Raw genomic sequence first — 24,397 nt, forward strand, 5'->3', positions numbered from 1 at the left:
ATCAGATGAAAATCTGCTCTATATTCACCAAAGTCTTCCCTACATGCTTTATTTTTTCCCTGTAACTTGTAAAGGAGAAATTCTCCTCTTGCCAGAAGGAACTGCTAGTTCTCATTACTGTAAGATATCTTTTCCAGTGGTCAAAAAAGCACAACAGGTGTGTCGGTGTGAGCTGAAATTCCCCCCCCCACCGACAATAACCAGGCTAGCCCAGTCTGGAAGCAAATGAAGGCTGTATTTACAAGCAGATGAAATGCAATGAATATGTACAAATATACAAAATTCACAACATTCACAAATATATACTATCAACAGAAAAGCACAACCGATCTCCCTTTGCTTCCCCCCAAGGGGACCCTCCCAAAGGGGCCTCTCTCTCTCTCCCAGGAGCTTCCCCCCAGACCCCCCTGGACAGAGAAGCAGAGTTAGTTAAGCAGAAAGTCGTTAACTTAGCTGCCAAGGTCAGTGTGTGTTATCTTCAGTCAGAAGAGAAGAAGAATAAAACAGCAGCCAGACAGCCCAGCAACTGCCCCCACTGCAGAATGCAGAAGGAGCAGAGTGCCTACTTTGTTTTGAGTAATAGTTCTTAAACATTCTTATCCACACCAGAACTCTTCCCATGAAGTAACACATGTAGAACGCAAGTGATGTTTCCCACAACCAGATGGATTTCAATGGCTTCCACAAGCACAAAGACCAGTATTGTCCTGCAGTTCCATAGATGACAAGGAAGCACTTCCATCTCCAGTCCTCTGTGCCTTACCTACCTGCACAAATCTCTGCGTCTCTCACTTTGTGTTTGGTTTTCTTGGGATCAACTCAGGTCTATCACAACCTTGTCTACTGAGATTTATTGCCCAGCATGTATGATATAGAAGTGGGTTTGAACTGAATATCTCAAGCTGACACAGATTATATTAAAGAGCAGGGTAAAAAGTAATCAGCTCTGTAATAAAACCTTTTTAATTTTTGAAAGAGCAGATCTCTGGCTTATCAGGGTCAACAGTTATAAAGCCAACAAGAACAAAGAGCTTGGAGAAGTGCTACAGAAAATACTTTGAACATCACAGATTAAAAACAAAAGAAAAGAAAAAAACCAAAACATCAGGAATCTCTAAGAAAGGTGAGGAAATGAGAAGAACAGGGCTCCTGATCAACCTGAATGAATAACTACATCAAGAAGGATATTAGTGGTTAAGAAGAATACTGAAGCTGCAACGACAACAGGTTAGACAATACAGAGGAAAGGAAATGTGCTTTTGAACTGGAAACAAATTGCAAGAAGATGAATGCACTCAAGACAGAGGACAAGATATTCTTGATCCCAGAACAATGGAAGAATAGTTGCATGATTGGAGCTGCTTTTGATAAAACTACCCACAAGGAAAGTGAGGAATGGAAGGAAACTTTGTAGCTGGTGCATAAGAAAGCTTAAAGTCTGCACCTGTCCAAAAAAAGGAATAATTTAGAATGTTAGATTTATCAGCTTGCCCTTAGAAGTTCATAAGGCTTTCAGAAAACATTGGGAAAGAATAATAAGACTGGGAATTAAATAAAAAATGGGGCAAAGCAGAACATGGGGTTGCAAAAGGGAGACTACTGTCTGTCTATCAGGAATAACATGAGAGTGAAATCTTTACTCACCAGGAGCATCAGACTGGAAGAAAATTAAGAACAGAGGTGTGTACAGGCCATTCCCTTGTCCATGGCATAATTCTCAGGGCCACCTGCACTTTCTGCAATGCAGGTCCACATCCCTTGGATCTAGAGAACTATCTGCACTTTATCTCCAGCATTCTGCACTGATGCAGTAAGGAAGACACACAGCAGCAATTATACCTCCCTCCATCATTTCAGTCAGCTCCAGTCACTAGAAGCTTTTGCCCATCTTTTAAGCATCTCAAAGCAGAGATTATCTGTGCACTCTCACTGCTGAACAGATGCTCTTTTAAGAGTGGCACCTAGTGCCTAGGCACAGCCTGTATATCCTGAGGAGTGTTCCTGTTCCCAGAGCAGAGGCAGCTGCATCATCTTCTTTTCCTTCCTTTACAACTGAAATAGTGTTGTACAAACAAACAGGTATGTCCTATTGCATGTCCTCTGGCCCACAACCCACAAGCATTGCCATGCTGTTGTTACCCCCCATCAAGCTCCTGCAGGATCCTGTTCTGCAGCAGCACCACAGTCTGGTACACACCTATGTCCTGTTCCCATCAGGCTGAACAGAACAGAGGCCTGAGGACACTGAGAGAGTTCCCAGGCCCCAGGGTGAGCTAGGGATGAGAAGGAACTGCAGCTGAGGAAGTCCTGTGGTGCTCCCAGGACATTATCACAGAGATGAGCTGTGAGATGAACAGACTCTGGTTTGTGATTTTGCTGGAAGCCCCTTCTTTCCCACCTGGCATCCTGTGATGAAGCTCTGTGCACCAGGTGCATCTTCTTCACCAGGTGTAAAGGCCAGAAAGCCTTGCCACTCCATAGCCATGGAGAGGGAACAACCAGCTGAGAACCTGCAGCAGCAACAACATTCCTCCAGAAAACTGCTGCAGAATAGGCTGTGCTCTCATCTCCAAAAACCCCTTGGGGTGGCACACAGCAGTGACCATCTCATGGAACACAGTAGAAGGCTAGAGAATGACAGTACAAACCACATATTAAAATGGCCTGACAATGATGACACTGAATTTCCTCCTCTGTGTCCTCTGCCACTGGTTTCTGACCCTAAACCCCTCGTTCCTCCAGTGCTGCAATGCCTCTCACACCTGCGTCTTCTGCTCCTCCAGTTTTGCCAAACATTTACCATTTTATCTACATTTTTTCTGCCATCTTGTTGCTCCTGATAGACCAAAGCATGTTTTATCTGAATTATTCTCAGGTCACTGGCAAAGTGCAGAAAGTTTTTGCAAATAGGTTAGACCTGCCAAGATCACTCTTTAGCAACACTGGCATGCAAGACTGTAGGTATCCGAAAGTAAAAAAGCAGGTCTCTATTTCCCCCATATTCCCTGCAGCTTTATGACACCCATCAGTCCAGACCCTGTATGATGTGTTCCTCAACAATCAGTTCTAATGTAACCCTCATTAACACCACACTCTGTCCAAACAATTGCAAATCCACATGCTCAGCATCTTCCACAACCCCCAAAGACTGCATCTGGTATTTGCTTATCCCCTTTGGTTCCTACATTCCCATGTGTACATTGCCCTACAGCCACATCGCTTTACCACATAAACCAAAACCTCATTCTTTTACATCTTTGCCTTATTGTTTCCACTGACTGTCATCTCGAGCATCTATAGCCCTGTCCCACATATATCCTTCTCTTTGTTCAAATCCTTCTCCTTTTTGCATTTCCAGAGGCAATTTGGTGGAAGGATTTGTGCAGAGGGTGGGGGAGGGAAGAAGAAGGCAGGCAGGGAGGGAAAAGAGGGATTGGGCTATAACAAGACCGTGTAATTAAGCTCTAGGAGCTGGTACCCAACCTGGACCCCTCATTTTGGTAATTAAAAGTAGCAATTCCTCCATTCCCAGATAACCTTTCTCATCCGATCGGTAAGAAGAGGCAGGGAGAAAGCATCTATTTACACAGCCAGCACAGACACACCCTAGTTAACACAAAGGACTCCAGCTGCACCACAGCCCATGTATCTCTTACCAGAATAACAGGGTTTTACCTGTCACAATATTTTATCTTAGTACCTTTTGAGCAATTGATTTATTTAAAAAAGAAACAAAAAAAAAAAGAAAGAAGACAAAAGCTCCACTGACAGCAGCCTTTCCTCTGTCTGCATCCTTTGTTTCTGGCTTTTCTTGGATGCATTGTCTGTCAAAACAGCTTTTGAGCCGCACAGCAGCATCACCACCAGGGATGCACAGCGAGCAGGGTAGCTGGTGGGACCACAACAGTCCGTGTGGGCTTGGCTGTCATGGCAGGCACAATGGAGAGCTGTGCAGCAGCACTGCCGGGGCGAAGCACGGCTCGCCTCTGCACAGCAGCCCCAGACATGACTGTGACAGCTACAATGGACACATACACATTCTGCACAGCACCATCAGCCCCCGCACCCGCTCACACCCCTTGTAACCACAGCAGCTCCAAAGCAAGGCAGCCTCTGAATAGACAAAACAACCCTTAAACCTTTAAGCTTCAACGGGTAGCTGGCAATCTCTTCAAAAGCAAACCAGCCACTCTGCAGGACAACAGACACTGGTGTGACTAACACCCACCCCAATCATTTCTCCATCTCACCTTTCCACAGATCCTTCCTTGCTTGTCTCCTCTCACTGAACATTCTCTGCTTCGGTACTGCTGAGCACTTGGATTCCAGCAGGATCTCTGCTATCTCACCAGGAAACACAGGGTCAATTTTTTTTTCTTTTTTTTTTTTTTCACAGCTGCATCCCTGGCAATGCAGAAGGTCTGCGCAATCACATCTCCAGTGCTTCTGCTGCTGCTGCTGTGACGTTGCTGCGTGTAGAGGAGCAAGCATGCCCACAGCACCCCCGCTCCCGCTTGCAACCAGTCCCTGCAGGACCTCAGACAAGGCAGGGGGTGGGAGGGAGTGGAGATGGAGAGGAGGGGAGATAAGTCATGATGGAAGATGGAGGATTGATTCTTACAGGAACTGGGAAATCAGGCAGGTAACAGGAGGAAAAATAAAAACAGGAGAGCCCATGCCATAAAATAAAGCTGAAGCATTTTACTCTGTGGTGAGCTTGCGTTTCAGACTTGTGTCGTTCCAAAGCTGTCTGATCCCTTCTCCTGGTTTTGCAAAGGAAAGCAAAGGGAACTGGACTATTGTGCTCCTACCATTGACAATGGCAGCTAGAACCCTTGGAAGTAAAATGCTAGTTGTCAAAAGCAACACAGAAGAGGAGGAGGAGGATGGAAAAACATATAGTTTAGCGATCAGGGAAACTACAAGAAGCTTCTTGAAGCTTCTTTTACATTTCTGTAGCATCTTGTCCTTAAGATCTTCATCGACACCATCTACACAGCATCCCTGAAATGCTGTCACCCCTGGAGTGCTGGGAACCGCCAGCACTTTCCCTGGTGTTGAAACCACCATCTGCCCCACCACTGGCAGTCCCTGCTGTCATTGGGAATCTCACATCAAGATCCCAGCAACTATTAACTACAGTTTGTGACTGAAGTGCAGACCATAACCAGGACTAAATTCCAGCAGCTCTTCAAAACAATCCACAGCAGATCTTCCTTCTTGAAACAAGGAATCACAATCTGCAAAAGGCCAGGCTCTCTTGCTGGGCTCTCTCTCTCTTGGGGCCATGTGAAAGGATTTTTTCCATTATCCCCTTGCCATTAGAGGCAGCTGCAACCTGCTCCATAGGTAAACCAGGACAGCTCCTGGCAGGGCACAGGTAGCTTTGCCAAGGAACACGTGCAGCTGCTTTTGTTTCTCTACCACAGCCTGGGCGTGACCACACACCCCAGAAACTCAGCTGTGCCAGGGGTGATGTTTCTAGCACTGGAGCAGCTGCCTGAGACAATCATCCTGAAGGGACCGCTCCCACTATTGCACTTTGCCATCTAGATCCACTCCTGCAACCACCACCCAGCACTGAGCTAAGCAAAGCTCAGAAAATGAAGTGTCCACACTGGAAAAAGTAATCCCTACAAGCCTGACACAAACCCCATCTCCTAACTGAGAGGCAGCTAAGTCAGAGAAGAGGTAGAAATGCCACACAGACATATAGTTCAAAGAAATTAAGAACTGTTACATGTCTCAGCAACCAAAAAAACCCCAAACCCACCAACAAAAAGCAGCCCAGACAATACAACACTTTGTAGAAGCTTCTGCCTCTGGAGAAGCCAACACAAAAAGCTATGCCAGAAAAATGTTAGACTCATTACTGGAAGCAGCTGACAATTGCCTTGGATTCCAGACTACTAGAAACTTTTAATATCTTCTGCTAACATTCAAATCAAATTTCTGACTGAAAACCCAGGGACTGGTGGGTGGCTCTGGGTTCCAGAGGCAGAAGTCCAGGACGCTCCCAGCACAGAGACCCTTCCAGCGAGAAAACAGAAAGGACCCTGGGCTGCCTGTGGACTGTGTAGCCTGTCTGCAATGCACTGGAACCAGCATTGCAGATGTGGCTCTGCTACTCACCTCCAAAATACAGAGTGATCTCTCAGCTCGTCCCAGACCCCAGGCCCTGGGGTACTTCACACTCCCAAGCCCACAGCTTGCCTTTCCTTGGATGCTCGTGACCTGTACCATATCTGTGCCTGTGGTCTGTCCCATTTATGCATCAGGAACAAGCCCCAGGTAGGATGAAGGAGTGAGTGCTGTACCTCCATGGCTGCCCATTGCAGCAAGCAGAAAGCTATTCCTGCCAGGCTCTGCTTCCCCTGAGCTGCAGTAAATGAGACTATTTAGTGAACTCCCATTAGCGTGCAGCCCCAAGACCCCTGTACGGCCAACCCCATTGTATTGTCAGCATCAATTAAGGCAGGCTCAAGCAGACATCTCTGGCCTGTTCAGCTGGGACAGTTAGGGAGCAGCAGCAAGGAAGGAGAAAGAGTCTCAGCTGCAGAGCTTCTGTGGAGAACAAGGAGCATTTGTTACCCGGGAGACTTGTTCCCACAGCAGAGAGGAGAATGGAAACTATTTCAGTGCCCTCCCCAGTTCTCCATGAGCATTGCCAATGCTGACGCCAGGAGGTATAAATGCTGGCAGGCTGAGTGGTTGCCTGCATCCCTGTCCCTGCCACAGGACACTGGCATTAACCAATTCACTGTCAGCAGTGCCTGCCTTGTGTAGCAGACATGCACATCACAGCAAATGGAGTCAGCAGGCTGTTTTGCTGAAAATCAGACAAAGCACTGAAGCAGACAAGGGGCTCCCTCAGAAACATTCTTATTTACAACTGTGTTCCCAACATAAACATTTTTATCCTCCTCCCTAAAACAGTTATTCAGCACATTCCTCCCACCTCAAGCTCACATGGCCTTGCACCTCTGCAGCAAGCACCCCTTTGCTGCATCTTCTTCCCAGGATCTGCCCCTCTCAGCAACAGCAGTAAAAACTGATGGGCTGTCCCAAAGCTTCATAAAAAGTAAGAGATTACAGGCACTAATGAGGAAGAAGACAGCTCGTCCCTGGAGGCTGTCTTCTAGGAGATGACTTCTCTTTGATCACAGAGATGAGCCGAGTGAGAAGTGGAGTATAGCTGACTCCTCACACAGGGAGGAGAGGAGGGATGACTGCAGGCTGCTGACTGCCCTCCTTAGAGAAGCAAGAGGAGGGAAATGAAGGTGCCAGACTATGCTTATCCCTATAGTAACAGACGTCCCTGTCCTGCTTGGCCTGCAGTGGTAGGGACAGGTACTTCCCACACCCCAGCACTGTGGGGTGTACCTTGGTAGGTGAAAATTGCCATATCAGTGTCATTACTTACAGGTATCCCGGGTGCCAGGCAGGGTTTACACCTTCTTGCCTTCTCCCTTGCTCCAAGAGTGTGAGAATTCAATGCACAACAAGTTCTCTCATCTGTGAATCCTGGTAAGGAGGTGCATCGTGTTCCCAGAGCCAAGCTGCAGCAGAGCTCACCACTCTGGGGGAGGCCCATGTGCTGCACTCACACTGGACACCTGTCTACCTGGTGCACTTGCACCACAACGCGAACAGACCCCCCAAAATCATAGAATGTTCTGGGTGGAAGGGACCTTTAAACAAAGGTCATCTAGTCCAACTCCTCTGCAATAAGCAGGGACATCTTCAACTAAACCAGGTTGCTCAAAGCTCCATCCAACCTGGCAGGGAATGTTTCCAAGGATGGAGCATCTACCACCAGCAGCTCAAGCTCCTACCTCTTTTGCTGCAAATCTGCTTTGGTGATCCATGAACTCAAAAAAGCTCAGTCCCAGATCCCAGGCAGCTGCCTGGGCTGTGGTTCTGAATCCAGGCACTGAGCAGAAACAGGTCTTTAATCATCCCTCACAGTCAGGTGTGAGGCACAACCTGCCCACACTTGTAACAGCCAGACAGTACCAAGGCTGCCACCTCTTCACCACTGCTCACAGAACAGGGAGCTGCCTGCTGCCTCCTCCTAAAGGATGGATGTTTTGACCTAGCCCTTCTTATCTTCAGCATGCCTATGCTTTTCAAATAAATAGGAAGTAGTATGAGAACACCAAGCTCATTAATGGAGGACCATGTGTGCCTAGCTATCTGCAAGTACAACAGCACAAACATGCCTAGGATAACAGTGTCTGGGTCATCATCACCCCATCTGTAGCATGGCCACAAAAGGGATGGGCATCATCATTTTTCCCGTAAGCTGGACCACTCACGAGCAAGGTTGGAACAGCTCAGTGCCTTCCCACCATGCTCACTCATTGCTTGTGGGAGAAACCTGAATCCTCAAGACACAGTAACCCCATCCATCACCACTGAGGTCATTTCAGAAATGCCAGTGAGGGATATTGTTCAGAGCTGAACTAAGAGCACGGTCCTACTCAAGAGGAGTAAGGAGCCCCAAGACACAGAGACCAAAAGAAAAGCAGGAGGTGCTGAAAACTTTATAAAAATCCTCAGAAAGGAAAAACAAAATAATTCCCCATCCCTGCAAGCCATGCCCTTGAAGGTCAAACAATCTCTCACTCTCAAACATGCAGAGATCAATACAGGCTGATCATTACCAACATGTGCTCAACAACTTTCTATTCATTGGGAACAAATATGGGAGCTTTTGGATAAGGGCTCAAAAATCAAAGTGGATTGTGCTGTTTCACATTAGCATAGTGCCAGTGCCTGCCCCCGGTCTTCACTTTTCCCTAGGGAGTCACTAACTGATCCCCCTCACTGAGTCTGCCTTCTGAAAGGATCTGAGGACAGAGGCACAGGAGTCTGTAGAGTTATGCCAGCCACAGACACATTTGCAGCAGCAGGATGCACCAGGGTCCCATGATGATCCTGTAACAGTAAGCCCTACTTGCTGCCCAGAGCAGCAGCACTGATTTCTTCAGGGCTAGCAACACAAGGCAGGAGTCACATGGGAAGGGAAGGGAAGGGAAGGGAAGGGAAGGGAAGGGAAGGGAAGGGAAGGGAAGGGAAGGGAAGGGAAGGGAAGGGAAGGGAAGGGAAGGGAAGGGAAGGGAAGGGAAGGGAAGGGAAGGGAAGGGAAGGGAAGGGAAGGGAAGGGAAGGGAAGGGAAGGGAAGGGAAGGGAAGGGAAGGGAAGGGAAGGGAAGGGAAGGGAAGGGAAGGGAAGGGAAGGGAAGGGAAGGGAAGGGAAGGGAAGGGAAGGGAAGGGAAGGGAAGGGAAGGGAAGGGAAGGGAAGGGAAGGGAAGGGAAGGGAAGGGAAGGGAAGGGAAGGGAAGGGTTGCTCCTGATTCTTAAAAAAAATGTAGACACCTCTTGTTGTTTACTATTTTCTAAGAGAATTATTCCTCCAAATTAACTCCTCTCTAAATTTCCAGCTTATCTTTATCCATGCACAGCTCACTCCTCTTCACTCATGTTCCAAAAATGAGCTTCAACGTTAGCATTTATCCAGCCTATGTTTAAAGTTATATCATCTGAGTTCTTTAATCACTTCACATTAGGTAGGCTCTTCGTTTCTTTGATCATACCAGTATCCCTGACCCAGTTTGCATACAGCCTTCAGAAAACCACCAGAAATGTAGTCTGCCAAGCAACATTTCACATGCCTTAACACACTAAAATTTTTCCGTATTTGTTACTAATATTTTGTCCAACATCTAATGTTGGATGGCATTTACCTTTTTCGTAGCTGCATACTAGCTGCTCACAGTTATCCTGCACATCACTGGACCCTGGGTTTTCCCCCATCTCTCTCACCTTCCCCTATGAGCTCCCAGTTGGAGTTGAACATTCTGCTAATTACCATGCAATTCTGAACTATTCAATTTCAATCTGCATTATTCCCTAAGGCTGTCCAAGCTCTTCTTACTGAGTAACCCTGAACTGGCTCTGATGATGTTTCTTAGCTTTATTCTTCAGAGAACATCACTAGTAAAATTTCACCTTTTAATGCTCAGGGTATTATTTGATGTACTGAATAGCTTCCATTTCAAGGTTACTCTATTAACAACTTGTCTTCAGTTTTTACTTCCAACTTTCCTGTTACCTTCCTCAAGTCTGTCTACTGCTTTTTATTTCACAGAGTATTATAGATGGAAGAAGTCCATAGAGGTTCAAGAGGAGGCATGGCAAGCACTTGAGAGATCCATTTCAGCTTCCTAAACAGATAAAATAAAATGGACTTTGCAAATCCCCTGGGAAGAAGAATTATTAGGATATGATACACACTTGTCCTGTTTTCCCTCCTCTCTAGCTGATCACTTGCAATCACTTTTGGGAAAATCATACTGGGCAGGGTGGTTCCTTTATCCAGTCACTATCCTGTTTTCCACCTTCCTGTATTTGGGTCAAATTCCCTGTATTGCTAGTGGCTGTAGCCTCACTGCCCAGGAACAGAGGCTTTCACAAGCTCCATAAAAAGTCAGAACTATCAGACAGGACTTGTCCTGGCAAGGCTCCCCTTGGGGGTTGGGCTGAGTTCCACATACCACTACAGTACTGAGACTTCTATGGGAGAACCAGTCACAGCCTACTGTCTGCCTCCAGGCCCTTCCAGCTCAGGATTCCAACATGCTCGTATTGTCTTTCTAGGAAAAGTGCTGCTATCCACGTTTTGCATGCATGATACTGGGCAACCAGAAGATGAGAACTACTTGCATGGCTCTAGGAAAAGGAAAACTGATCCTAAAACTCCAGTGCCCATCTTTTAGCCCTAATACACAGTACTGCCCAAGCAAGGGCACAAAAAAACAGATGAATGTTTCTAGGCAGAGGAAAATCAGGACAGAAACAACAGTGCAGCTCCTAAATCATGCTGGAAGTCTCATCTTCAGTCTGATAAATCAAGCTCAGAAAAACTTTGAATTAAGAAAAGCCTGAATATAACTGATCCATCCTGAGATATCAAAGTATTGAAGCAGGGACTCAGCTCTAAGAGCAACCCTGTTTCTTCAAGCACTCTCTCAAATATTGAAGATACACTTGAGTGGAATTATAAACTCCTTCACCCATCAAAGGGTTGCAAAAGGAGCAGAAAGAGTATTATTATTAAAAAAAATATATACTTTCTAATCTGGCAATTAATTGCTCTCTGCAGTCCATGGTAACAGTGGACATTTAGGTGTTATTGGCTTCACTCTTTTTACAATTGGTTTTCAAAATGGGATCAATACTGCCTCTACAGTACAATTTACCTAAAAAAACAGTGCCACCATGAATGAATAGCTCCCCACTGCCATGAGGAAAGCCTTAAGTTGCCACATTCTATACTGCATAGGTGTTGCTGAATCAGGCAGCCCTAGTGCTTCTGTATTCACTGGTGTTCGTATTCTGACCTCAAACAAAAATTATGTGCTTCCAACTAAGCAGCTGAAAAGCTGCAAGGCTGAGCTGAAACTACATCCCCAAAACGGTTCACTGTTTACACTGCTGTGTACACAGCACACACTGCTCAAGGAAGGTGACTGTTCATGGTTCCCATGATGTACACCAAAGTGACATCCCCTTTCCACTCCGGGGGCATCGCCCAGCTGACTCAAAGTCAGAGTGACTGCACTGCAAACAACCAGCATAGGACAGAGACTGAAATGAAAGGCATGTAGAAGGGAAGGGGCAAGCAGAGGAGAAAAACATCACTGTTTGACACACAAGAGGCCACATTCAGGAATGGAAAAAGCCTTCTGTCCTCCTACTTCATCACTGACTCATAAATATTCCAGTTTTCCAAGGCAACAGCAAGTATGAAAACTGCTCTGAATTTCATGCAGAAAATCCACACTCACCTCTGTGCATGCCAAGGCACTCCCCTGCCATCACTACTCAGTGCAACAGCAAAAGCCAAGCAGTGAAATCTGTCAGCTCCCCACAAAGTGAGAACTCCCTGTTCTCAAACACTCTCACCTTTGCAATCAGCTGATTTATTAGAGATGTGATATTAATTATGGTTCTTTATACTGATTTTTTCCCCTATGTTTCTCCATTTACAAGCCAAACTGGACACGCAGTGCTGCTCTGAGTGTTACCTTCTCCAGCTGGCTCTTTCAGCAGCAAATAAAGCAATGTTTAGACAGCTTGTGCTTCTGTAAAGCATTCTGTGATCCAAAGAGACTGTTGAAGCTACACTCAAAACCCACTGACTAGCAGCCATGCTACAGGACAATACCGAAAGACCCAGGACTCCAGTACCACCAAAGGTTCTGAGCACCTGGAAAAGCTGTAAGGGGGAGAGAAAACAGGACCACTGCAAATCTCTGCCAAAAACCCTCTGTAATGCAGGTTTCTAGCCAAAACCTGGAATCCCTGTCTATCCCTCTGCATCTCACCTGTTGGCTCTCAGGTGGAGTGGTTGTTTTTAACTCTTCATCTGTAGCATTCACAATACTGATATTGTTAACTAAAGGGATAAGGTCTATACATGAACAGCAAATTGACATAAATCATCATCATTGCCATGACACTTCACACTGCCCAGACTGCCCAGACTGCACATCCCTCATAGCCATCATGCATGACCTGCTCATTCAGAAAGGATCTGTGGTTACCACAGATCACAGGCTGAACTTGAGTAATAGTGGCATTGTGCTTTGAGGCAGACAAACAGTATGCAGAGCTATATAAACAGCCATGTCACGTGAAGGATATGGAGTAATCCTTCCTTGTCCAGCGCTGGCACCTGCCTCATGGACATTAATCCTTCCTCTGTCCAAGGCTGGCACATGCCTCATGGACATGTCCTGTATGGACAAGCTGGTGACAGTTCAGAGTGAGTAAGGAATAAACTGCAAAGCAAATGGGTTAGCTCTCTGCAGAAAACTAGAGACTAGACAAAAGCAGTTCTAAAATGCATAAAAGGCTCCTGCCAAGAGCAAGTGAACAAGCTGTTCTCCACAACTCTGCCATCAGGAATGGCCTCCTGAGGGCAGACAGGGAAGTTTGGGTTGATAGAATTCATCATTTGTTATTCCACCACAGCAGTCAGGAGATAAGATTAATTTTCTCAATGTTTTGCACAGTTCTTTCTGTCTCTTATCTTTGTTTTACTGACGTAGAGGCACACATTTCTGTTACTTTTCAGAGGCCCTTAGGGCCAGACTTGGAAATTATTTCTTTTTCTGGTTTTGCTGCTGAAGAACTGTACATCTTAGGGTCCTGGCCAACCCAGTGTGCCATGGCATCACGATATACCACTAGAGGAAACGGACTGGACTGCTAAGATGCAGGATGCAGCAGAAGCCTCAGTCATTGGGAGCCTCTGGAGATGAAATAAAAACAAAACCCACAAAGAATGGCATAGCTTGAGTCCACTGTGCCTGGGTCAGGGAGATGTAATTATATGGCTTCTGGAGGTCTTACTCTCATATGATTTCTGTTTGACTCAGAAGAGCAGGAAGCCTCTAATGCAGGATTAAAAGCTGAGAGCAGTTTATTCCGTGAGGCAGGGCACCTGGAGAAATAGAAGCATGCTCCTGGAATGACATAGAAAACTGACAGATACACCCCATCTGGATGGGCATCCCGTGCCAGGTGATCCAGTAGCTAATATGTCTGGCTGTTAAAAACATACTGCAGGGTGTTTTTTACCTAAATGGAATATGCTCAGCACCAGCTTCCCAGCCGGTGAATGCATCCACCAGAGTCAGGAGACTATTTTTCATTCATTCATTACATATTTCCATCTCTGGACAATTCTGAAGTCTGTGCTCTCGATACACACTTACTCCATCTTGTGCACAAACCCAGCACATGCCCCTCAAAATACAGCAAGGATAAGAGAAGATTAACTAAATTGTGAGATGGGGAGGAGAACTAGCAAGGGCTGAGCACACAAAATGCAGCAGTCCAAGCCAGAAGATGAATGACTGTTTTGCTCTCATTTTCAATGCAGTCAGTCATGATGTTCTAGCAGGACCTGCTCTCCATCCCTGGGAACATCAGCCAGAATTAGCAATCCCATATCAGAGGAGGTAAAGCATGGAGTGCCAAACAGTACTTGTGACCTTTTTAGCAATTTTGCATGCCTGCTGCTTTCACAGCAACTTTCTGTATCACCTTAAAATAAATCCAGTCCTTCTGAAAGTAAAGTATTCAGAGATTGCAGAAGCATCCACCCCTTCCTCTACAAAGCCATAAATTAGCACAGATGTATCTGGGAATGCAAACATAGAGGCCAAGGAACTATAGAGGGTAATTAATGCTGTAGTTCTGAACCCTATCATCTGGGGACCCCTGTCTATGACAATGCTGCTTTCAACCCAGAGCAACAAGGTAAGCCCAAGCACTGTCCCTAGGTTTGCAGCCAGGAGACATCTCAGCTCTTTTCCTCTTCTTCTGTGTGCAAAGCTTCATGTATTAGGCTGTATAACAGCAATGAACACTCCACACACAGAGCAGGTAACTTCTGCTGTGACCAGTATCAGACCAGGCAAGAGTGCAAGAGGGAGAATCTCTCTTGTCAGATACAGCTTCTTGGAGCACAAGCCCTCTGAGAAGACCTTCTGTGACCTTGGCATTCCACACACTGAATACAAAGGCCTCAGTGGGTTCTGCTGGCTTCCAGCAGGGACTCCTATTTTCCAGCACACAACAGAGGCTGATGATGTAGCAGCATGGGAGCAGCTGGATTGCACACATAGTGTAGGACTTCACCAACAACAGGTGAAACCCAGCCTGAGGGAAGCAAACCGCAGCTTCCAGCTCCTCAGTGGGACAGTACATCCTGCACTAGCTACCTAGGCCAACGGGCATGACTCCCCAGCAATTTGTGCAGTGTAGTCTGGTCTTCAGTCAGGTAATAACCACACACCAACAAGTGTTGGATAGCAAGAATGTCCAGAGCTATAGCTGTTAATTCAACATCCAGATTTAATATGCCTTCCACAATTAAACTAATCTCCAGCCACCAGACCATAAAATAAACTTAATGCAGGGCCAGAATCTCTACATATGCCACTGCTACAGCACAAGACTTTTTACTGAAGCAACTAGCTCTCTCCTCCTCCAGTGACCTGGCAGCAGGATAGATTAAAACTCAGATTAACCCCTCCTGGAATCTCCTGTACCTCTCATTAGACTTAGCAATAATACTGAGAACACACAGGGAAAGCTCAGTACCAAATAACCCACTTAGAACTGAAAGACTCACATCCTCTTCGTGACCAGCACATAGCATCATAGAAGAGTTTTGGTTGGAAGGGACCTTACAGATCATCTAGTTTCAATCCCCCTGCCATGGGCAGGGACACCTTCCACTAAACCCGACTGCTCAAGGTCCTGTCCAACCTCACCTTGAACATCTGCTGATCCTGAGGGTCACCATCTTCTGTGGTCAACAGGACAGCAAGGGGAGGAAAAGGTGGGGAACCCTGTGGGATCCCTTCCTCCCAAGGTTGCCCTCTATGGAGGATTCTCAACACTTTGGCTGAAATGATGACAGCATTTGGGCAGGGCTTTGTGTTATTTTTAACACTTGCTCACATAACTCTGGATGAATCCTGGGAAGAGCTTGTCACCAAAATAGTATACTGTGGGCACTATTTATACACCCACTGGCGGCACAGCAGAGTATACTAAAGAGGGAAAGCTAAGAGGACCCCTTCCCTCCTCACAGATTAGCAACTAGGGATGTAAGGGGAACTTAAAACATGATTTGTTACTTCAGCTAGTTCACAGAAGCAAACCACCACCTGCAGAAGGCCTCCTATCTTGGTCTGTCCTATTTAGGAGACTCTCTCCCATGTGAGAGGAAAGTCCAGGTACGTTAGGCTTGGGGAAGATGAATGGATGTGCATACCGGGGCAGGCACATCTCAGCTGGTGTGGGCTATAAAAGGGAACAGTTGTGCCTAAGTGCCAGCTAGGTCAGAAGAAAATGCTGCTGCTCTCCTGTTTCATCTATCTTTGGCTACAAATCCAAATCCAGCAGGGGCAGGGTTCCATGATCATCACCTCTTTTCTCTATACAGCCCCTGCAAAGGTGTGCAGTGGTAGGGGAAGGTGAAATACTACATGCCAGTGAGGTTCATTGGAAAGAAGACACCAAACTATCGAGACTGGCTGTCCTTCATTCCCAGATATAACAGTAGCCTCAGGCCTTTCAATATCAAACCAGCTTGCCCTAAGAGACTGAAGCAAAAAAACCCAAAATAAGCCTTTTGAGACTATCCAGGAAGGCAGGCTCTTCCCCTAATTTTCTGGGGTAAAAATAACTTCTCAAAAGCCATTTCCATGCCTATTGAACTTCCTTGATTTTTGTCTTCTGTGAGTTTCTTCTCCTTCCCCCTTTCACCCATGACACATTCAGACTGATTCTACTTTCACTCTCCTGGAGAAGCAGGTGACATAAAGAACATATACAGGATGCTGCACGAGAACAGAGACAACAGACAGGCTCTGGAGCACCACCACAAAATTCTGGAGTAGAAAGGGAACCAGAGTTTGATTTTCCAGTGTCAAGGTAAAAATAAAATGGATTTTCTTTCCCTTTAGGAGAGGCTATGGCCTAAGCAGCACACTGACTGCTCATCAGAGCTACAGAACAAAACCATACACGTACTATTAATGGGAGAATCCTCCCCTGGCAGGGGCAGGACTGACCACATTACTTTTATCAGAATAAATGGAAGAGATCAGCTCCTACCTTGCCAGGTACAATCTCCCCAGATCATGGGCTCAGCTCACTGCAGCTGGAAGGTGGGTTGCAGCAGCACGGGCATGAGAGCAGCAGTAAGAATATACAGCAGGCAGAGCCAGTGATAATCCAAAGCAAACCCAGCCTGTCGCTGTGTTGGCTCAGGGATCAGGGAGCCATGCTGCCAGGGGTCCCAGCAGGACGCTCCCCTGTTCCTGGAGGATGGCAGGTGAGAGGCAACATGACAAGGCACTTCTTCCAGAGAGGAGCTGGCTCAGGGTTTTCTCCTGATGCCAGTCACCTGCCTCTCCTCAGGCACAGCTGTGCCAGAGTGCCAGCTTCACTCACAGAGTATGTGGGCAGGAGGGGAAAGTGAGAGCTGCGGGCTGCTGGCAATGCAGAGGCCAGATTGCTAATGAAAGCGCCAGTGTAAATACAGATGCATTGTGGAGAGGGCTATGGCAGAAATGCAGCTCGTGTTACAAAAAGCCATTTACAAGCTCAGAAAAAAGCCAGCATGATAGGGCTGTGCGTGCTGACTCCATGCTGTGCTAGCACAAGGCTGTGGGGCTGGAGAGCAGCTGCCTGAGGAGTGAAGTGGCCAGTAGTGAGAGGGGACACCCCCAAGTCCACACTCTCCAGCAGCTCCTAAAACTTCATTCACAGCACCTGAGAGAGGAATAATACAAGCTTAAGCATTTTTCTATCGTGTGCTCCACCTGGGATAGCCCCAGCCCCACACCTCTGGTGCACAGAGCTATAGTTGCCCATCATACCTGGGAGGAAGGCTGGTCAGGGCACTGCTCCATTCATGTGTGTGACCAGCCAGCGCTGCAGGAGCCCTTTCCCATCGTCCAGGACTTGTCTCAGTGCTCAGGGGTGCCACATTTTTGGGACTTAACATCCCTCTCCAGTTCAGTGTCTTTGGCACCTCCTGTTAGGATTCTTCTTTCTCTGCCATTTCAGGATACTTACAAGCTGTACTACTACTGGATTTAGACCAAATAAGGAAGACTGGGGATAGGGACTAGCTCAGCAATGAAACATGTCAAAGGGCTTAGAGGCTTTGTGTCCCTTGTACCCACAACAAGCACATGAAAGGTTTTGTAGATTTCAGACCATGACCATTAAAAGAACACTGAAAGAACTCAGCAAGAGGCTGCAAAGGAGCTGTTTCAGGATGCATACCACAGTGAGCAGAGCCTATTTTGAGCAAGCCTGGTGCCAGACAGGCATATAGCTGACTCCAGTGACCTCTGGGTGCAACCAGTGACAAAACAGGGAGTTCATGCGGTTCTGAAGCAACTGAGATCTGTTCTGTAGTGGCTGACAAGATCTCTTTTGAAAAATACTTCTTAGCCTCAAAAGAAAAAGTGTGAAAACACTTGACTTGGGTCAGTTTCATCAGTGAGTGCTGATAAAAACCTAGCTTCAAGGACTGCACAGAGGAACCCCAAAGTAATAGGTGTATGTCCTGGTGATACCTAGCAGAGGGGTGAAGCCAGCCAGGCATCAAGCCAGCCCAAAAGGCTTCCTGTCAATGACAGCACATTGGTTGTGTTATCTTTTGTCTCCTCTCTCCATCAAAGTGCTGGTACAGTCACTACCCATCCACACAGCTATGAAAGTGAGGTTACTGAAGCTAAAACTCCCTGTTTCTGTACATGAGGATATCCTTTCCTTGGGCTGGCAATGCCTGTAATGAGGAAGGTGCTTTGTTGCTTCCCCCCTCCATGGTGCAGCAACTCCACTGCAGCTCAGCCCAGCTGACCTTGGGATGAAGTAATTCTCCTGACATTGAGCTACCCTTCCCAATGTAACAGGTGTAGCTCCTCAGGTCTGTCTGAGACAAAATACAGCCATGACTTCATCACCAAGTATTCATCAGCATGGGCAAGAGAGCTCCTCCATACAGGGAGCTGCTTCTCCAAATGTGATGAGCCTTCATGACTTATTCCTGTATAGTGACAAACCAAGACAGGTCTCTCCTGGGATTAAGTGACTACTCTGACAGGCAGGGTCGCTGCTAAGCAAGTCAACACTGAAGCTGTATCTTCTACCAAATTTGTTTTTCAGATAAACTGGTCTCAGCCACGGAATGGCTAACCACTAGAAGACCCCAAAGGGTTTAAAAACCATTCACAACAACCCAGGCTCAAAAAGGCCAGTTGAGAGTGTTTAGATCAAGATTGCAATAAGGCTCACCACATCTGCAGCAACAGCAGTCCTGCTAGGACACCACTGACAAGCCTGTAGCATCCACAGCCTCCCAGGAGCACAAGCATGGACCTCTGCTGGGGAACACAGTCTACAAGCTCTCCCTTGTGCTTTCTAACTGTACCTGGAGAGATGGAGGAAAGCAACACCCACAGAAAATGGTGTTTAGAAATCTGTACAGCCTGGCCTTGTCTCAGTTTGGGAGCCAGCCTTCCCTAAAAGCACTGTTCCACCTCAGTCTGACCCACTGTCCAGGTTCATCTTTCACTGGAGGAATCCAGCCAGTACAGGAGACAGTGGGTGCAGGCAGCACCCACTTCACAGGAGTTTACTTTTCCAGCTGAGCTGCATCAAAAGCTCAAGCAGACCACTTCCCTGTTCAGTATCTCAGTTTCACCTCTTGTGAAAAAAGGACCAGAATACTTACCAAGATGCTGCAGATGTTGTAAAATTAACTTCATTATGGGATGCTGACAGTCTGTGAACAGCAACAAGCATTCTGTGAGAGTCTTTCTCCACCCATGCAGCAGAGACTCCTTCTGGCTTTCCCAGGGATGCAAGCTACTGCACGCAGCTTTCTTCACCCTCACCACGGCAGGTATGCTGCAAAGACACGGATACCCATTACCCCCAAAAGCAGGAGCTTCAATCCCTCTGCCAGCTATCCCCAGGCCACCTGCCAAGCAGGAATGCAACGCACCAGCCCTGCCTCAGCAGAGCTGTCAAGGCAGCCTCGGAAGGGCTGGGGCTGAACTGCTCTGGAATTCCAGCAATGCACAAGCACCCTGTCAGCCTGCAACAGGAATGACTCCTCCCTGCCCCTGACCAGGCTGAATCACTGGAAATACCAAAACAACGATGAGGTCACGTTCCCAGAGCAAGGAACTGGAGCCAGATATAGGTACGTGGAGAAGCGTGCTAAAAAGGGACACAGTGTACAGGCTGGAGGCTCTGGCAGACAAGCACCCCTGGCATTTGTCATATTTAAAAACAGCTTGAGGCTGCCAGGAGACTTTTCTCTGCAGGCAGCAGGGAACAGGGGGCTTTAAACTCTGAAAGAGGCACAAACATATGAGCTCATGAATATATAGATTTGGGTTCAAGAAACAAGGCAGAGGTAAAATGATGTCTGGATTGAGCATCCAGTGGTCCCAAAATGGCACCGTGATGCCCTGCTCAGGTTTGAGAAGTTAAGATTCACTCTGCAGCAAGCTGAACAGCAGACAAAAATTGCTTGCCCATTACCATCTGGTTACTTTTGCTACAGCCTCAGCTAGCTTCCACAAAAAAACCCAATAGCTTGGTAAGCTCTCAAGAGGGTGAGTGGCAAGGAACAGTGCCTCCTGCTATTGTTCCAAAAACAAGCATAGAAAACACTCCATTATCAGCAAATAAACTTTTCAAGGCAGTGCATTTCTCTGGAAAGGCTGGAGACATTTTGCTGCTTAGACTATGAAGGAAATTACAACACAGGACTTGGAAAGGATAGAGGAATTCACAACAGAATTTGCAATAGCCTGCCCTTTCCGCTCTTCGTAGAGCAAGACATTTGGACGGGTAACAATAACACCCACAGTCATATGAAAAAGAGACTCTAAGAATCCAGGTTTTGTTCCACTGGGACACAAACCAGCTCCTAATGAGAAGCCCAGGGGGAGCAAGGATGGAACCAGGCAGCTAACACCAGGCATCTGTACTGTGTCCACTCGGCATTCCAAGTGGTCCAGAGTAGGGTCACAAAAATTATCAGAGAGCTGGAATACCTCTCCCATGAGGAAAGACTGAGTGTCAGCATGGCTCAGCCTGGAGAAGGCTCCACGATGACCCTATTGCAGACTTCCAACAACTAAAGAGGACTTATTTAAAAAATGGGGAGAGACTTCTTAGCAGGGCCTGTAGCAACAGCACTCAGGGTTTTTAATGGTTTTAACTAAAAAAGGGCAGATTCGGACTGGATATAAGGAAGACATTTTTATACAAGGAAGGTGGTGAAACACTGGCATGGGTTGCCTAGGGAAGTGATAGATGCCTCATCCCTGGAAACATTTGAGGTCGGGTTGGACCAGGCTCTAAGCAACCTGGTCTAGTTAAAGATGTCCCTGCTTACTGCAGGAAGATTGGACTATATTTACAGGTCCCTTCCAACTCAAACCATTCTATGATCCTGTCATCTCTCCTGGCTGGCCAGCCAGTACTCATCAAGCTGCTTTACTCTGCAACAACCACAACAGCGTCTGACACTCTGAGTTCACAGTATCACAGGATCACAGGATGCTAGGGGTTGGAAGGGACCTCCGCAGATCATTGAGTCCAACCCCCCTGCCAGAGCAGGACCATAACACGGGTGCCACAGGAATGCATCCAGATGGGTCTTGAAATTCTCCAGAGATGGACACTCCACAGCCTCTCTGGGCAGCCTGTTCCAGTGCTCTGTGACCCTCACAGTGAAGAAGTTCCTCATGTTGAGGTGGAACCTCCTGTGCTGCAGTTTATATCCATTGCCCCTTGTCCTATCACAGGGTGCAACTGAGAAGAGCCTGTCCCCTCCCTCTTGACACCCAGCCCTCAGATATTTATAAACATTTACTAAATCCCCTCTCAGTCTTTTCCAGACTAAATAGCCTCAGGTCTCTCAGCCTCTCCTCATAAGGCAGTGCTCCAGTCCCTTAATCATCCTGGTAGCCCTCAATTGGACTCTCTCAAGTAGATCCCTGTCCTTCTTGAACTACGGAGCCCAAAACTGGATGCAATATTCCAGGTGAGGTCTCACCAGGGCAGAGTAGAGGGGGAGGAGAACCCCCCTTGATTTGCTGGACACATTCCTCTTAACGCACCCCAGGATCCCATTGGCCTTCTTGGCCACAAGGGCACATTGCTGTCCCATGGATAACCTGTTGTCCACCAGGACTCCCAGGTCCTTCTCCACAGGGCTGCTCTCCAGCAGATCACCTCCTAACCTGTACTGGTGCAGTTTATTATTGCTTCCCAGGTGCAACTCTGCACTTATCCTTGCTGAACCTCATTTGGTTCCTCTCTGCCCAGCTCTCCAGTCTGTCCAAGTCTCACTGAATGGCCACACAACCTTCAGGTGTATCAGCCAAGCCTCCCAGTTTGATGTCATCAGCAAACTTGCTGAGCAGACACTGTCTGTCTGTCTGTCCCCTCATCAATGTCATTGATGAAGATGTTGAACAGAACCAGACCCAGCACTGATCCCTGGGGCACTCCACTAGTTACAGCTCTCCAGCTGGACTTGGCAGCACTGACCAGCACTCTTTGGACTCTATTTTGTAACCAGTTCCTAATCCATCTGTCTGTTCTTCTGTCCATGCTTCCTGAGTTTGCTCACAAGGATGTTATGGGAGACAGTGTCAAAAGCCTTACTAAGGTCAAGGTAGACTACATCCACTGGTCTCCCTGCATCTACCCATTCAGTTATGGCATCACAGAATGCTATCAGATTAGTCAAGAAGGATTTCCCCTTGGTAAATCCATGCTGATTGCTCCTGATCATCTTTGTGTCTTCCAAGTGCCTAGAGATGACCTCCAGAATGAGCTGCTCCGTCATTTTTCCAGGGATGGAGATGACGCTCACTGGTCCATAGTTTTCCGGAGCCTCTTTCTTGCCCTTTTTGAAGACTGGACTGACTTTGGCTTCCTCCAGTCCTCAGACACCTCTCCTGGTGGTGGAGCAACAACATCAGTCATCATTCTGAACATGCTTGGGTGCATCTCATCATGGCCATGGACTTGTGAATATTCAATTTATGTAACTAAATCCAGGGGGATATGCTCACCAGCTTTCTCCTCCAAGTGCTTCCACAATTGTTAGTAAAAGATAAAACCTGTGGTGACCTGTATGTAACTCCCATAGGAGAGCAATGAGACCAGAAGTGCTCAAAACCAAAGCAGTTCATTTTCACACCACTGCTGCAGTGTGTTCTAGTAGCAAGAACCATCATACCAGGTCACTCCAAGAAGTCTTCTGGTCTAGTGTGCTACCCTTGACACTGTGATGTCAGCATATATATATATCACAGACTGATGTCTCTTAAGGCCATACTCTTCCATCTTCCAACAATCATCAGACAAGGAACTTCCAGACTTGGATGCTACCCACTGACCATCATGGTATAGAGCCACTGAAACACATTTCCGCTATTGAGGTGTCTGGTTCCTTTTGGAATCTGTGTATATTTTCAGCCTTCATGCCATCTCATAGCAACATGGTCTGCAAATCAACTGTGTTGAAAAAGGACTTCCTTAACCTTCTGCCTAATAAATAATTTCACTGGACATGCTTCCTCTGTACTGTGAGAAACAGCAAAGTTGAGAAAGGTCATTCCTTATTCAGTTTCTCCCCACCATACATGACTTCATAGGCCTTTTCCTTCCTAGAGAAGCTAGCCAAGTCCCTTAATCTCCTCCATTTGCCTTTTCTGTATCATATTTAGCTCTATGCTACTCTTTCTGAGAGAAGGGGACCAGGCTGTATGGGGTACTCCAGATGCAGTGCATGGTAGGGCCATGACATGGCCCAGTACGAATTCAGACGGGTCTTAAGATGTCTAGACAAGGTCCCTTTCTCTCCTCTCCTTCCTGCCGAAAGACAGGGCAACATGGGAAAAAGAACAAAGGGGACAGGACTCCTGCCTGTCTGGTAAACAGGTTATTTACCTGGGATAAGAGCATGTAAGCTGACCACTGCTCCCCCAGAGACAAGGCCTTTGTTTCTGCCAGGTTGTAGCCTGGCAGAACACCTTTCCATTGGGCAGCTACACGTTAGCTTCAGTGCCCCGTCAGACCAACTGATCTCTGGCCAGATATATATATACAGGCTGACTGGGTAGTTGCCTTGCTCAAACCTTGCTCAAGCCTTCTTTAAGCCTTGCTTTAAACCTTGCTCTCAAACCTATTTGGACCTGTCTTGTAGAAGCCACCTCGAGTTGCCCTGCCCTGCCTCGAGCACCTGATCCAGAGCCTGGGATAAAGCCACAAGCCATACACAGCAAGCCGGAGAAGCCACGAGCCTAGAAGCCAGATCCACCTAGCCTGCTTCCCCTTGCCAGCAGAATCGTGCTGTGCCTCAGTTTACCCAGGAACCAAGCAAGCACCTGTCACGACAAGCATTGTCAATCACCCTCTGTCTGCTGAAGCCAGACCAGCCTGGGACCACGCAGCAAACCCTCCTTGCCGGCAATCTGCCGTGCCAGCGCTGTACAAGAGCTACCCAGAGTTTCATTGCTGACACAGCTGCATCGTCCCCTGCATGGGTAAAACCAGCTGTGAGTAATTAATTCATTGCCCTTCGGCATAAAGGTCCTTACCAAGTCTGCCCCCCGCTGTAATTGAGCCTATCTGCTCTCGGGGACCTTCTCTTTCCAAGTTCTTGCCTCCTAGTTTGCATATCATTGTTTGTATTTTGCTGTAAGTCTGCATATTCCCATTGTAAACATGTATTCCAAATGTACAACGATCCTATTTA

General features: G+C 47.1%; 1 protein-coding gene across 1 annotated transcript in view; it reads right to left on the reverse strand.

The window, feature by feature from the left end:
• The window catches only part of RUSC2 (RUN and SH3 domain containing 2), a 54,578-nt gene extending 35,091 nt beyond the window's left edge, over positions 1-19,487 (reverse strand). The window contains exon 1 of the mRNA XM_054398322.1: positions 19,340-19,487. The gene's annotated coding sequence lies outside the window, so the exon portion shown is untranslated. The remainder of the gene's footprint in view (positions 1-19,339) is intronic.
• Between the last annotated feature and the right edge of the window lie 4,910 nt (positions 19,488-24,397).

The sequence above is a fragment of the Indicator indicator genome (assembly GCF_027791375.1).
Source record: "Indicator indicator isolate 239-I01 chromosome Z unlocalized genomic scaffold, UM_Iind_1.1 iindZ_random_scaffold_45, whole genome shotgun sequence".
Lineage (NCBI taxonomy): Eukaryota > Metazoa > Chordata > Aves > Piciformes > Indicatoridae > Indicator > Indicator indicator.